The sequence below is a fragment of the Myotis myotis genome, unplaced genomic scaffold (assembly GCF_014108235.1).
Source record: "Myotis myotis isolate mMyoMyo1 unplaced genomic scaffold, mMyoMyo1.p scaffold_m19_p_7, whole genome shotgun sequence".
In the NCBI taxonomy this organism is placed as follows: Eukaryota; Metazoa; Chordata; class Mammalia; order Chiroptera; family Vespertilionidae; genus Myotis; species Myotis myotis.
In genome coordinates this window covers 10,877,687-10,894,281 of record NW_023416379.1, presented here as the reverse complement: position 1 = coordinate 10,894,281, position 16,595 = coordinate 10,877,687, and the positions used below count along the sequence as shown (strand labels likewise).

The window sequence follows — 16,595 nt, the reverse complement described above, 5'->3', positions numbered from 1 at the left end:
ATTTCTCAGGAGTGAAACTAAAAAAGGAGCGAAATTCAAGTAGAAAAGATATTCTGTAAACACTCCATTTCAACCAGATACAATGAATCTTTGGGAAAATCCATTGTAATGATGAGTAAACTGAGAGGTGAAGACTTTGCTCTAAGTTGAGAATATGCAAGGCTACAACTTCTTACATTTTTAAGATCTGTTTTAATAAGTAAACATCTAATGTGTGAATCAATGTTAATGTTTTATTTATCCATTGGAATTACAAACTTAGACTTCATAGGACAATGCTCAACCAACTAAACCACAGCAGCTAGGGCTACTAAATTAATTTTAAACAAATAAAAACAAAACAAAATGAAAAACAAGGTATTAGCTATGATAATGGGCTTTTTACCCTAATTCAGAAACTGTACATGACTCTTTAAAGAAATTATTGTAATAAATATACATATACATAGAAGCACAAAAACCATAAATCTATACTTTGGTGAAATATTATAAACATTCATGTACCTACTGACCAGAGCAAGAAGCAGAACTTTTCTTTCATTTTTTAAATGTATTTTTATTGATTTCAGAGAGGAAGGGAGAGGGAGAGGGAGAGGGAGAGGGAGAGGGAGAGGGAGAGGGAGAGGGAGAGGGAGAGGGAGAGAGAGAAACATCAATGATGAGAGAGAATCATTGATTGCTGCCTCCTGTATGCCCCACACTGGGGATTGAGCCCACAACCTGGGCATGTGCCCTTGACCAGAATTGAACTCAGGACCCTTCAGTCTGCAGACTGATGCTCTATCCACTGAGCCAAACTGGCTAGGGATCAGTACTATTTTTGTAAAAACCTGTCAAAATTTTGATTGAAACAGCACTGAATTTATATGATTAATTCAAGAGAAGACATCTTTAAGAGAAATAGCCAAGGAATATAATTGAGTCTTCCAATCTATGAATATGATATAGCTCTCCAATTATTTAAGTCTTCTTTTATTTTCTCTCAATAATATTTTAATAGTTTTCTGCATAAAAAGCTTGCAACAGGCTTTGCACATTTATCCCTAGATATCTGATAATTTGTGATGTTACTGCAAAAATATTTTAGTTTCTAACTGATTGTGTTGAGAGCTGGATTCACAATTGATTTCTGTATAATGAGAAAAACTGGGGATAGCAAGCCTCCTTGTCTTATGCCCAGTCTTAAATAAAACACTTTCACCAAGAGCATGGAGTTTTGGAGATATCCATACTGGGATTCAAGAAGTTCTTTTTTATTCCTAGTTTCCTAAGATTTAAAAAAATTTTTAATGGATGCTGAGTTTTACTGACTGAATTTTTCTGAATCTACTGACCTCATGATCCCATCTTTAACTTGCCATCTTTAGTCATGAACTAAATTATTCTAATGTTAAACCAATATTGCACTCTGGGCAGGGAGTAACTTTTATATACTTCTATATATTCTTTTTGTATATTGAGTTTGCCAATATTTTTATGATTCTTTTATATCTATACTACCTTGTATTTTTACATAGAAATTTAAGCATCTAATGTTTTTGATATTTATCTGCAATTTCTAAAGTTGATACTATATTTTAATTGTTATGAAAGTTTTCAGACATATATAAGCAGGGAAGACAGTATAATAAACTGCTACACCCAGCACTCAGCTTTTACAGATATCAATCTTTTCATCTATAAATATCTCCTACACATCTGTCAGATTATCTTAAAATAAATCAAGCATTTTAAATTTAGCAATGAATTTCATATGTAACTAGCAAATTTATAGTCTTAATATATTTTTTAACCCACTTTATACTGAAACAGAGGGAAGCCATTTATAATATTTAGAGATTGTGAGTTTCAATCACAGAAATAATAAAGTCTAAATCTTACAGCAGCATCTGCCTTTGAACATAGTCTATCCAGTTTCCCCTTAAAGTCTGTAATGCCCTTGAATGAAAACACAGATAACTGAAAAGTATGTCATGAATGTTATAAACCCAAGAGAAATAGCAAAGGACTATAATCTGAGGCAAAATTTAATTATTTGCACTGAGAATTGGTTGGAAATGAAAAGCTCATGTAATAAAAGGCAATTTTACAGTCTTCTGCATGAACTCATTCTGTGAAACACTAGTATTTATATTGCAGTTATTCTACATATGTTAACAGAAACTACATTTTAAAAAAGAACTTCATACTTCATGGTGAGAGAACTTTCATTCATATCCCTGTTATACCTGCACTATAATAATGTCTAGCATAGATCTCTGAGAATTCATATATATATAATTTTCCTTTAATAAGTTGCTTTTTAAAAAAAAAATACAAGAAAGAATGAATAAAAAGCTATAATTCTATTAACTCCCAAAGCTTAGGGATAAAAATGACCAGAAAAAAAACATCTGCCTAAAAAAAAAAAAAAAAAAAAAATCCCCACAAAACTACTTCTTACATATTACTTTAGTGAGAAAAAAGGAAGTAAAAACTAAAAGTAATATAATCTTTTAGAATACCGCATAATAAGTTAATTTTCCTATGAATATCTGAGCAGTATCGATCAGTTAAAATATAGAGGCAGAAACTATGGAGAAGTTGCAAAAAACAGCATAGATGAGAGAGTACTGCCCTTCTTTCACTATGCCTGGTGTGCTTAAATCTGTAAAATTCTTGCTCTTCTTCCAAACACTGTAAAATCTGCAACTGCTTATTCAGAGAGCTCCTACCTAATTCTAAGAAGAAAACGGATTTTATGTTCCTCCACAAACACTGTGAAGGTATTTTCTAACAATTCATATAATCTGCAAACGAGTATCGTTAGTGGAAAAAGTTTAGACAGAATATGAAGTAGCTGAAAAATCAACAGCAAATTCTGAAAATCCAACGAGCTTCTGATCTGAATAATGAAGGATGTGGACGGCCTTCACTCCTGCCGAGAGCACAACAAACCCCCAGATAAGCCCCAACAACACACATTTCTTTAAAACCACAGACGAGCTGTAAACACAAAAACAATGAGAAGCGACTGAACAGGAAGAGGCCACTTTCATATCTTGGCCGAGTCCGTGAGCCTGGAGAAGCGGGCTCACCGAGAAGGGCAGTTTGCCAGGCGAGAAGAAACCAGACGGGCTCTGGTTTTATCTGTGGGCTCGCTGGTTGGGTTTAAATCTGGAGGGGCTCCAAATGCAAAGACAATCTTGTCTGTGAAGTCACTGTCCCACAACATGGGAATTTTAAGAATAAGCTGGGCACAGGCCACATGGATGAGCTCCCGGTGGCAGAGCACTGGAGGGAAATGGTCAGCCACGATCACAGCTGGTAAGACAATAGCCGCTAAAATTTAAAAACCTGCCCGAGGCCACGTGTGGGATAGCATGTCAGTCTGAAATAGCTGAGAGCACTGGACACGAGGGGTCTCTGCACTCACAAGGTTTTCCGCAGGCCTCTGCCAGGCACAGTAAGTCTTCAGTTCACATCACTGGTAGGTTCTGTGATTTTAAGTGAAATGACATAACAAAACCAGTTTTACCCCAGGCTGACTGATGTAAACAAGAGTTAAGTTCCTATGGCATCTCATCAACTGAATCATTGATCGGCTTCTTCCTAGCTGCTCACTGAAACTTCCTAGCTGCTCATGTTGTTCACCTTTTGACAGTTTGGTTCTAGTTATTTTTAAGTTCCAACATCTGGATCATCTTGTAGTCTGGTTCTCTTGATTGCTTTATCTCTTAACAGTGGGTTGCCTGGGGCAATTTTGTTTGTTTCATGTGTGAATCCTGTAATTTTTGATTAAAAGTTAGATGGTGGGTGAACATTAGAGATGAAGACAGTACAAGCAGCTAGGAGCAGTCTTCTCTTGGGGAAAGAGCGAGAGTGTGTAGATATATGTCCTCACTGGTTTGGCTCAGTGGATAGAGCGTTGGCCTGCAGGCTGAAGGGTCCCGGGTTTGATTCTGGTCAAGGGCAACATGCTTGGGTTGCAGGCTTGATCCCCAGTTGGGGGCGTGCAAGAGGCAGCCGATCAATGATTCTGTCTCATTATTGATGTTTCTATCTCTCTCTCCCTCTCCTTTCCTCTCTGAAATCAATAAAATATATTTTTTAAAGAGTGTGGAGATATACTCTCTCTGTGGTGCAGACGTGCAGCGACAACCGAAAGCTGAGGGTGGAGCAGCATTACGATGAAATCCCTCCAGTATAGTAACCCTATGTACTATGTACTAGTACTAGTAACCCTTTGTACTAGGCAATGATAGCTCAGTGCTAGGAGAACTGGAAGTCTGGGGTCCACCGAACATGGCAAAACCCAAATCCAGCTCAGCTCCTGAATAGACTGATTCAAGCCCACACACTACAAGCACGATAGAAAGGGCAATCCCATTTTGAAGTGTAAGTGCTGCCTTAGTCTCTAAAGTTCACGCATCTAACAGTCAATCAAAAATTACAGGATTCGCACAGGAAACAAACAAAACTGCCCCAGGCAACCCACTGTTAAGAGATAAAGCAATCAAGAGAACCAAACTACAAGATGATCCAGATGTTGGAAGTTAAAAATAAGTAGGACAAACTGTTAAAAGGTGAGCAACATAAATGAGCAGCTAGGACGTTTCAACAGAGAAATGGAAACCATGGAAATGCTAGAAATTAAAAAGACAATGTCAAAGATGAAGAAGTCCTTTGGTGGGTTTATCAGTCCTGACTCATTTAAGGAAATATCAGTGAACTTGAAGAAAGGTCAATAAACTGAAACACAAAGAGAAAAAAATACTGTGGGGAAAGAGGAAGCACAGCATCCAAAAGCTACAGAAAATTATCAAATGGTCTAAAATACATGTAATTGGAGCCCGAGAAAATGAGAGAGAGGCAATGAGACAGAAGAAATATTTGAAGACATACTGACCAAGAACTTTCCAAAAATCAATGGAAGATATCAAATATAGATCCAAGAAACTCAGAAAACACCAAGCGAGATAAATACTCAATATTTAACACATTATAGTCAAACGGTTAAAAAGAAAATATAAAGAGAAGATCATGAAGGCAGCTAGAGAAAATATATGCAAGTAACAGAAAATAACTGTTTTTCTAAAATTAACTTATACTATCAGAACAAAGAGAGAAATAACATCATTCTTTTCCTGTGGTGGGAAAGTGGATGTCTGGGGGTCTGACTCCAAAGAAAAAAAGAAGAAACTGTCTGAAAATGTTTTATACCTTGACTGGGGTGGCAGTTACACAAATGTATACATATATCAGAACTCCTCAAACGGTACACAAAATATGCACCTTTTTTTTTTTTTTTAGTTTCTCTTTCTGAGAATTCTTTATTGCTGTATAAAAAAGTCATTGATTTTTTTCCCTTTTTTTTTTTTTATTAGTTAAGGTATTACAAATGTGTCCTCATCCCCCCCATTAACCCCCAACCTCCCCAAAATATGCACCTTTTATAGCGGATAAATTACACCTCAATAAAGTTAAATTTCTAAAGTCTATCAACTGAACCAATTCATTAATGTTTTAAACAATAAACAAAATCCTGCTCATGGAAATATTCTGTGTCCCTTAGAGTAACGGTGGTCATTCAAACAATATGACCATTAGGAGGAGATCAGAACAGTTTATTACAAAACCCAACTTTTTTAGATGTATCTTTAAAATGACAAAAAACCTATGCTATTCTAACATGGCCTCTGTAGAGGATGTAGGCAACAATATTAACAATCCAGCTAGACTCAATTAACCTTACGTTACGAGCAGGCTGCAAAGCAGGTGGTAGAACTGGTGACCATATCCTTTATAACAAAAGCAATATAAAAAGACAAAAAAGTTATGGGAGCTAGAAGCAGGGATAATTTTATCTGGATAAAAATTCAAGATGGTTTTCATTAAAAACAAAAAGAAAACAAACCAAAAAAACCTTATTGAAAATCATAAAAAGCCAGAATTCTCTTGTCTGTCTATTCTCCATACCAGTTGTTATTTTTCATTACTTTTATCATGAAAGCAAGCAAGAATAAGGAATACTTTCTTCACTTAACATTTACACTCTAAATTTTATAATCAGTGACGAAAGATATACTCAATCTAGTCATGGGCATAATTTGGGTTGAATATTTCATTGAACATGCATATCATGTTTTGCCTCAGAACAGAGGGATAGAATTAACACTGGAGAAGAGTCTAACACTGGTCAAAACAATCTGTCTGCAATGTTTTTTTATAGAAGAATTCCAAACAAGTTATTCTCCCCTGTTCCAAGCAGGGGAGTTTAACTTGACCGAGGGCTGGACTTAGAGACTTGCTTTTAAGAACAGAATATGAAGAGGAGAAAAATAGTAACTTTACAGTAGAGAAACCTGGCAAATGCTATGCTGTTTAGGTAACCAAGGTTGGCATCATCAGTGACATTATACTGATAGCACATATGCCTCATATGTGATGAGACTACTTTTTCACATCTGTGAGAGTCTTTCTCCAAACCCATCACCCCAGTCAAGTCATGGGAAAAACATCAGACAATGGAGGAACATTTTGCCAAATACTTGGCCAGTACTCCTCAAGACTGCCAAGGTCATGGGAAATAAGAAAAGAATGAGAAATGTAACAAACCAGAAGAGACTGATAATAAGGCATGATGTCTGAATGCAATGTGATATCCCTGGATGGATTCCTGAGACAGGCAAAGGATATTAGTTGAAAAATTGGTGGAATCCAGATCATCTGGAGTTTAATTCATCATAATGTACCAATCAATGTTGGTTTCTCGGTTTTGACATCATGGCAATGGAAGATGTTAACGTTAGAGGAAACTGGATGAGGGGCACACAGGATCTCTCCATATTATTTTTGTCACTTATTATCTCTCCATATTATTTTTGTAAATCCAGGGATTATTCCAAACCAAAAAGTTTATAAACCAACAGAAAACAAACTAAAAACCAAAAGTAATATGTCTAGTAAAACTGATGACCAAGTGGGTTCTCTGACCTGTGTCTGGTTTTGAGAAGCATACTTGTCCTCGTCCATCTTCCCTGTCACTGTTGTTTGGATGGAACACGCCATGTGCATGAAGCTTACTGTTTAGACTGACTATCCTCTCATACAACATCACTATAATATTCTTTTCTGTGGCACAAAAATCATGCAGGTAGAAGACACCTTCTGTGTTTTCATTACTTCTGCACATCATCTGGCCACCACCCCAGATGGATGCAGGTATTTCAGTTTCAGGTTGTTAAAGGCAAATGTGCCAATTTCTTCCTAATTTTTAAGTTTCAATTTTGTAGCCTTTTAAAACAAAATGTTGAGAGCCTTGATGTGTACTTCTAGGGAGGGTAATGAGCAGCCTCTGACACAGATACAGTTTATTACTTAGACAGACACTGCTAGGCACTGTGTTTTGGACACTTACATAGTGTTTTCAGTTATTTTCAGTAGATTGTGTTTAATTTATTCACATGATGAACCACCAAAAAAAGAGATAATGCATAAGAACCACAAATTTTGAACTTCAGAAAGTATGTAAAAATGACTAATCCTACAGGTCCACCCCAAATAAATTGTATTTGTGAACTGTATTCATCTGATCAAATGTCTTATATAACAAATCAAGATTTTCTCTGGTATTTCAGGAAAAAAAAATGTTAAAACAAACAACGTAAAGATGATTTTATTCTAAGTGGCTATCTACATCTTCAATGAGAGATTGTAGAAAAATGCCTGCAAGTAGAACCCTGACACATTCTTTCCTATTTCATCACTTAGAAACCAAACAGGAACAAAGAAAGCAGATTTTCCTAAAGGTCAAAATGCAAGAATCCTAAACACCCAGACATGAAAATAGTTTTTGACTATTTTTGATGCCTTAACACATAAAAATAATAAACACTTGAAAGAGTTCACAAATTTACAAAAGGTTAAGATGTTTTTAACTAATTTACAATCACCTTGATTTACAGATGGAAAAAACCGGAGCCCAATATTTGTTTAAATTCATATAGGGTTTGGATAAGAGTGATAGTGTGAGGGCAAGAACCCAGATCTCTTTCTCCTTCATCATCTTTCCACAACATAACTTCTCCTTTCAGACACTGCAGCCTTCAATCAGTGTCTAACATTTTTAGAAAGTATATTCCAAATTTCTGATAACTAAACTATAAATGACACTTTGGAACAGTGTCTATTTGTAATTCCTGGTCTCAAATCCCTTTAACAAAGTATGGTTCTTCTAAGCCAGAACAAAACACACATTGATTTGATTTGATGACTTATACTCTGTAAAATAATAATCTTTTTCTAAAAAAATATATTTTATTGATTTTTTACAGAGAGGAAGGGAGAGGGATAGAGAGTTAGAAACATCGATGAGAGAGAAACATCCATCAGCTGCCCCCTGCACACTCCCCACTGGGGATGTGCCCGCAACCAAGGTACATGCCCTTGACGGGAATCGAACCTGGGACCCTTGAGTCCGCAGGCCGACGCTCTATCTGCTAAGCCAAACCGGTCAGGGCTGTAAAATAATAATCTTGGCAAATAATTAACAAATACATCAAGTGATTAAAACATTAAAATATGTGAAACCATAACAGTGGTGACAATTACATTAACAGTTCATTCACACATGTATTAATTGGTTCAGCAATCGCTTATGGAACACCTACAATGGGTCAAGTATTGTGCTGGGGATCAAAGGAAAAGATGAATGTTCACTACTTTTAAGGATGTTATAGGCCAGTAAAGAGAGACAGACCCCGTGAACCAAGTCCAAGGAAGAGTGGTGGGATAATAATAGGCTAAAATGAGGCCATAGAGGGTGAAGGGCGGGGTCAGTCACAGAATTAGGTGGGACAGAGCGGGTGTCAGGAAAAGCCTCATAGAGGGGTGACCCTTGAGCTGGAGTTTCTTGGCCTTGATAGATGAGGATAGGATACTGGGGGGGGGGGGGGGGGGGGAGGAGGGAAGTGCAGTATTTTCCAAGCTGATCAACTGAGAGGCACAACATACTATGAAGTACACTGGAAAACAGCACCCAAGCTGTCTGGTAAGGCTGGATTTTGGGAACGTGAGGTCCAGCAAAAGCCAGGGCATGGCTATTGCTAAGAAATATGACTCTATCCACAAAGAGTTCTTAATTGCTTCTGAATATAGACCCTTTTCAGATTTTTCAAGGTAACTTAAAAACACAACAGCTAGCCCTGACCGGTTTGGCTCAGTGGATAGAGCGTCGGCCTGCGGACTCAAGGGTCCCAGGTTCGATTCCGGTCAAGGGCATGCACCTTGGTTGCAGGCACATCCCCAGTAAGGGGTGTACAGGAGGCAGCTGATCGATGTTTCTCTCTCATTGATGTTTCTAACTCTCTATCCCTCTCCCTTCCTCTCTGTAAAAAATCAATAAAATATATTTTTAAAAAACCACACAAAAAAACAACACAACAACTAAAGTATACTGCTCACTTTACAAGTCAGGCACTTTACATACATTTCTCATTTAACATTATATTCTCATATAATCCAAGAAATAGGAATGATTTAATTGTTTCTGGACATCAACCCTTTTCAGAATTTAAAGATAATAATAATAACAACAACAAAATGACTAGTGTTTTATTATTTACAAATCAGGCACTATATATACATTTCTTATTTAATTTTATATTCACAACAATTGTAGGAATAGGAACAGTTTTCATCTATCCATAATAAATGCAAGGAGCTACAAGATAAAAGTTAAGATTTTTTTCAGGGGACTACAAAATGTAAAAGGAACTAAATAAAATTCTAGATCTAAAACATATAGTAACCAAAATTAAGGGTTTAAAAGAATAGACTTAAAAACAGACTAGATTCAGCTAAGGAGATTAAAAGAGGTTAGAAATCAGATCAAAAGAAAACTAACAGACAATAAGAGAAAATATTGAAAAAGGGTAAGAGATATAAAGGATCAGTAAATAGATCTATGTCTTTTAAAATATGTGTAACTGAAATTCCAGAAAGAGAGAAGAAAAATAAAACAATATTTTTAGAGATAATGGCTCAGAATTTTTCAAAAATCAATCAATGGTATTAAGCACATGTTTGAGAAACCCTGCAAACCCCAAGAAGGATAAAGAAAAAGAAAACTACACAAAGGAACGTTGTTTTTTAAATGGCTAAAAACCAAACACAAATTTTTCACAGCAGTCTGAACCAAACAGATTTCCCTTTAAACGATAATTAGACTGGCAACTGACTTCTCAACATAAAACAACAGAATGTGGAAGATAGTGCAGAAGATAGCCACTAACCTGGACTTTTATCCCTACAGAAATATCCTTCAAGAATGAAGGAAGGTGAAAGAAAACCATTTACAGAAAACAAGCACCAGATACACAGAGTAATTTTTTTACATTTCAGTTGACCTACATAATCATATATATTCATCACAACTTGAGGCTATGCAAGGTAATTTCTCAACAACGGTCACAGATTTTGTCTTTTCTAAGAAAGCTCCACTTTCCAAGACACTGAGGACAAATATTGTTTAAAAACACATCAACTTAGAAACTGATGGCAGGTAGAGGGGTTAAGAAGGAAAGAGCAGCACACATCAACTTATAAAATGTTTGAATTTCATCAAGTCTGCAAATGCTTTTACAGTACAAAGTGTATCACTTTTACATCTGATGCATTTTATTACTCATACATAAATCATCAGTGATAACAGCCTATAAAAGATGATTTAATTTTCTTGAGGGCAAGAAATAGTTCTTAACCATCTTTATAACTCCTATAGCATGCTCAGCATATAACTTTGCACACAGTAGTTGCTCCCAATTAATTTACTTAATCAACAAAATTTTCAAAGACAAGAGAGGCAAGATAATTCATCAGCTCAAATGCAAATGAGAACAATTTTTTTCTCATTTCAAGTTTGGTAAATAAAATTATTCTCATTTCAAGGTTAGAACTAGCATATTTAAGATTTTCAGCCCTTTTGTCTTTAAACAGAATCTACCCTGATGAAACTGACTTAGGGAAATCATTTTTATTTTTTTTATATATTTAGGTATCTATTAGATATAATAAGAAAAAAGGAGGTCCCTTTGGAAATTTAGTAAAAGTTTCTCATGGATTTAGATTATAACTGAATTACTTTCTAAACACATTACTAACCTGGTTGTAAGAGGGCTTGCTATTGACCAGCATGTAGAAAAGGCCACTTGTGTGGTATACACTCCAGGGCAGAGCTTTGGCACAAAGATTCAGTAAACTGGTAAATTAATTTTTTACATGATGTTAAGAAAATCAGACATTATGATGGTGAGAAAGAGTGTCCAATCATTAGGGCATTCTATAATTCATAGTATATTTTGACTTAGGGGAAATAAAGAACAAGGGAATGGGTAGAAAAATCAATAATCATATATGTATAATTGTCAAATCTGGGTAATTAGGAAAAAGCATGGGAGAAAAAAAGGAGCAGGATTGATGAATTAGTATCAAGTCTCTTATCTCTTTAAAGAAAAGAACATGTTTCTCTGGTTTTCAATAAGAATAAACACACAGCTGAGTCAATTTTAAAAAGGAGTAAGAGAATAAAAATAAAAACCAATAAAGGTATAAAAAAATCAGAGGTAATTGTGTATTTAAAAAAAAATCACTGACCCCAAAAGAATAGCACAAGAAGCCAGTCTTCTAACTCCCTAACATTGCTAGGAGTAGGTAGATACAAAGTAATTTTCCTCCTAAAATGCACACATCATTTAGATTTATTAGTTAAAACTACTGAAGGATTTGTTCTGTGAGCCATCCCAATGCAAGTGTTCTTGCCAAGGTGTCATTCCATTCTTGCATTAACACATGGGATCAAATAAAATGGAATTCCCCAGCCCCCATCCACGTCTCAGAAAGTCACCGACTGCTGGAAAACAACAGAAATTTATTTTCTTCTGGAAATGAATCAGAAGGCAGACCATCACTTGGTAGCCAGCATATGATTCAGCAGAGCTTTGTACAAAAAAAGGTATAAAGTTCAAAAACGACCCCAAAAAGCTCCTGGAAGTAAGCAGTGAACTGCTTTCACTCTTCCTGGAATCACTACCGGCAGCATCTATGAGCTTCTGACTGTGTGTAACTGAAGAACCCTCCACGATGACAAAGTAGTGGCTTTTAAAGAGCAGCCAACGACAAGCACTTAGGCACCAGCAAATACAGGTAGGAGAAATGCAAATGTGTGACAACAGGTTTATATGGCCAGTAATGCGAGGAGGTGAAAAACAGGGCATGAACATTGTGACTATTTAAACAATTTCTCAGAAGAGATAAAATGAATTTACAGAAAATATGATACTTTTTTTGTGTGACTCATAAGATTGTGTTTGTAGCTTTTTGTCTTCACAAAGCAATGGTTAAATAAAAAGCAAACCATTTATAAACTCAATATTTTTTTTCTGGATTTGAAGACATGTCAGAATCGGCAATTTAAACAGGAGGAGGAAAGCATCGGGCAGATGCACAGCACATGAAAGCCAGTATCTGAAATGCCATGCATCCTCAAATGATCATCTTTTTTAAAGCACTCCCAGATCTGCACTCACTTTTATAATACTAAGCATCTCCCAACAATGGGAGACCATCAGTGCTGGTAATTAGAGTTATTATGTAATAAAAACTTCGGTAGAACAATTTGTACTTATTCCAGCTGTTAAACTAGAAAGTTCTTGGGAGTTTAGAGGAATTGCCTTCTTTTGAGCTCCAATGCCAGCATGCGATGATTTTCCTCTTTAAAAGGGGAACTGTTTCATAGAAGAGGGGAAGAAAAGATTGGAAAGTATGAAAAAAATGTAATTGAAATCTATGCTTTTCATTTCTCTGAATGTTCTTGTAACACGTGAAGGCATTTTGTTTTTCTATGTTAAGAATGCTGTACATCTCTTAGTCTAAAAAATGGACAAATCAAAGACCCCCAATAGATGGGTCTGGTCAGCCACTGGTCTTTATTAATCTTTATGATTTCCCTCTTACAGCCTCTGAACGGAAGCGAGCTTCCATCTTCCCATTCATTGTCACTATTTCACCATTCTAATGGTTTGATTCGTTTTGTTAAAAAAAAATAAGGGGGGGGGGGCAAATGTGAGAGGACAGGGAGATACTCTCTCTTGAGGTTCTTTTTGCTTTCTTGTTATAGTCTACTGAAAAAGAGTAACTTACAAAAATTCAGTTTTACACATACTTGATCTCTCTTTGGACTCATCTCCTCAACAACTCCTGTTAACTATTTTTCAAATAAAAAAATATTTCATTTTAAGACTTCAACACTGGTTTTTGGCAGGCAGCTTTTTCAACATAGTTTCAACTCTTTGAACCTGTCCCCACAATTCATTTCCCACTGTCTTAAGCTTCCAAGATAGCAGTGGCCAAAGGATTGAAATGAGTGTGGAAGCCCATAAAACTTATTTGTCTAGAGTTCCACTGAACAGGTTACAGTAACAACTGACAGGTCCTACATAATTTGACAGCTTTACAGAACCTCTTAAGTAAATTTAAGACAATGGGCGGGGGCGGGGGGGCCCTCATTTTAAACCAAGTTATTCAAGAAAACATGGGATTGAGGAAAAAAGGCAAAATATCTGGGACAGAAAATATCTGGGATACATACAAGTTTTGTTTTGTTTTCCCTATTCCCATTCCCCCAACCCCAAATAATCCAGGTAACTGTTGCCCAAGGTGAATCTCCCTCCTTTCCTATCTTATTTGTTTAGAGGGAAAGTAGTGTTATGGGATGTACTTAGGCAAAGAGAAAACTAAACACTAAGCAAGCTGTAATAGGGAAAGATGCAGCAACCCTTCTTTCCAGGGAGTCGGCTCCTCCATGGACTAGGGCCAGGGGCATCAACTGCCTGAGAACATGATGGATTGTGTCCAGAGTGGTGGGGTGATGAGAGTGGGCGGGGGTGGGGAAAGGACTTGAAGCACAAAGTTATTGTCATCTAATCTCTATTATCTTCACATGCACATGGAGCTTTGATAAACTTTTCAAATGTTCTCATTCAAGATATACTGAATTTTAACAGCAAATGTTATAAAAGTGTCATAAGACTATCCCTAGTGTCATCCACCTGACTTCTCCCTCTGTTTCTACTTTATCTGTTAAGGCAACTCTAAATTACCACTGCCTCCAGGCAGACTTCCTTATGCCCTCCTCGTCCATTCCCAATGAGGAAATATTAACCTCCCCTCCCTTACTTTATCCATGTCTTCTTCATGGCACATTTCTCTCTACTCTGTACTATACATAGCATGGTAATCCTTAGCAGACTATAATAAGCCAATTTTAATACTTTGGGATTGAAAAGCAGAGACCACCTGTTTCTTTTCAAACCTTAAAAATCAAAGCTCATTAATTTTGTTAGAAAATTAGAAGGACAGGGACTGAGGGGAACACTACAGAAAGTAAATGTTACACGAAAAAAACAAGAGTCAAATGGAAAATATCATTCTTTATTTTACTTATTCCTCCCCAAAATGAAGGATGATCAGGAACAAATGGCCACTAATATTGTGTTTTTTTTCTTCAAAGTAAAGAAATATTATCAACCTTAACATAACCTCAAGGTTTTTGTGCAAAGGCATATAAGAGTACATTGGCCACTATCACGGTATTTCATACAGGCGGTAGTGTATTACTGAACTTGATTTAAGTCGTAACTTTTTTCTAACTTATTCCCAATCCTTAATGCCTTTACGTAGCTGCTTATATTGGTTTCTGGTATCCTCTTCCAGTGTTTTTTTTGTTTGTAAATATTTCTTATCTACCCTAATTCCTGGTTATACAAAAGATAGCATAAAATGTATACGGCTCTGTATCTTGCTTTTTAAAATTTTATTTGCACTATTCCTATTTTATTTTTTTAATAATTTATTGTCTAAAGTTTTACATAGGTCTCCTTTTTCCCCCTTGACCCCCTCCCCCCATTCCCACCCCAGGCAAGCCCCCACTGCCCCAGTGCCTGTGTCCATTGGTTATGCTAATATGCATGCATACAAGTCCTTTGGTTGCTCTCTAACCACCCCGCCCTGACATTTGTCTCTGGATCTATTTTTGTTCATCAAATTATGTTGATCATTATATCCCACATATGAGTGAGATCATGTGATATTTATCTTTCTCCGACTGGCTTATTTCGCTTAGCATAATGCTCTCCAGTTCCATCCATACTGTTGCAAATGGTAAAAGTTCCTTCTTTTTTATAGTGCATAGTATTTCACTGTGTAGATGTACCACAGTTTTTTAATCCACTCATCTGCTGATGAGCACTTAGCTTGTTTTTAAATCTTAGCTATTGTAAATTGTGCTGCTATGAACATAGGGGTGCATATATCCTTTCTGATTGGTGTTTCTGGTTTCTTGGAATATAGTCCTAGAAGTATCCTGCTTTTACAAAAATCTTCTCCCTCCTTCCCTTCCTCCCTCCCTTCATTCTCTCTGTTTTAAAGAGAACCATATTATTTATTTGTGTGGATACACTGTAGCGTATTCAACCAGCCCTTTTTACATGAACAAATGCCTTGCTTAGAATCTTTTCCTTTTATAACTTGTGTTGTAATGGATACCCTCTCATTAATGTGTCCTTTCATTGATGGGTAGAATACTGCTAGGTAAATATATTTGCAATTTTTGATGGATTCAAAGACATTTTAAACTGTTCACTTTAGCTTTGTAAAGGACATGTTCAAATTTCTCAAACTAGATTTAATGTATTATATTATTTAGTTTCAAAATATGATCTTGGGCAAATTTTGATTTACAATGGTCCTTTAGGTGATCTAGTAAGAGGCATTGACTTTCAGAAGAAGTGCTTGTGCTGATGAGTGACAAGAACCTACAATAAAAACTAATACTATAAAGTGCTAACTAAATTATTCCCAATAAGAAAGATTGTTATTTTTCTCAGATTATCCCAGATCTTTGGAGCAATCTGAAGAAGTTAGTAAGCTACAGCCATGTTAAATATTTGTAATCCTAAATAATTCAAATGGAGAAATATTTCAATGCAATATTTATTCAGATGGCCACATATAAAGTCTATAAACTTCCTGTCAAAATGAAGTTCTAGTCGAACAGCCTCAATTCAAATCAGCACAGGGAGTAAAAACAAAACAGATAAAAAACCATGTGGTTGTAATTTTTTTAATCCTCAATGATGCTTTCTATTTTTATCTCATAAGGAAATATTGTATTTTCTCCAGAACAATTCATTCTTTTTCCTCATGTACAAGACATTAGTGATAAGTCAAAAAACATAGTAAGATGTCTCTGCTAAGAAGCACCTCCTAATTGTTAATCTTGAGGCATAAATAGTCAAACATTGCTTTATTTTATCTGATGAATGAAATAAAACAGAGCAAATAAGAAATTGTTTAATTCCACCATTAAAAGCAGCCAAATATTTCTCTCAGAGGACCTCTTCCTTTCCTAATTAAAGTAACCTGTAAGTTTACCAAATAAACACCATGAACACTTTCAAACCGTTATATTACCTCACTGTCCTCACATTAAAAAACACACACACACAAAACAAATACAAATTTTTTTTAAAAAAGCAAATATAAAATTTTGTGTATTT

General features: G+C 35.9%; 2 protein-coding genes across 3 annotated transcripts in view; one reads left to right on the top strand and one right to left on the bottom strand.

The window, feature by feature from the left end:
• NT5DC1 (5'-nucleotidase domain containing 1) overlaps positions 1 to 16,595 on the bottom strand; it is a 106,541-nt gene that overhangs the window by 41,110 nt on the left and 48,836 nt on the right. The window lies entirely within an intron of this gene.
• Positions 11,797 to 16,595, top strand: part of COL10A1 (collagen type X alpha 1 chain) — a 35,092-nt gene continuing 30,293 nt past the window's right edge. Inside the window, exon 1 of the mRNA XM_036316500.1 lies at positions 11,797 to 12,183. The gene's annotated coding sequence lies outside the window, so the exon portion shown is untranslated. The remainder of the gene's footprint in view (positions 12,184 to 16,595) is intronic.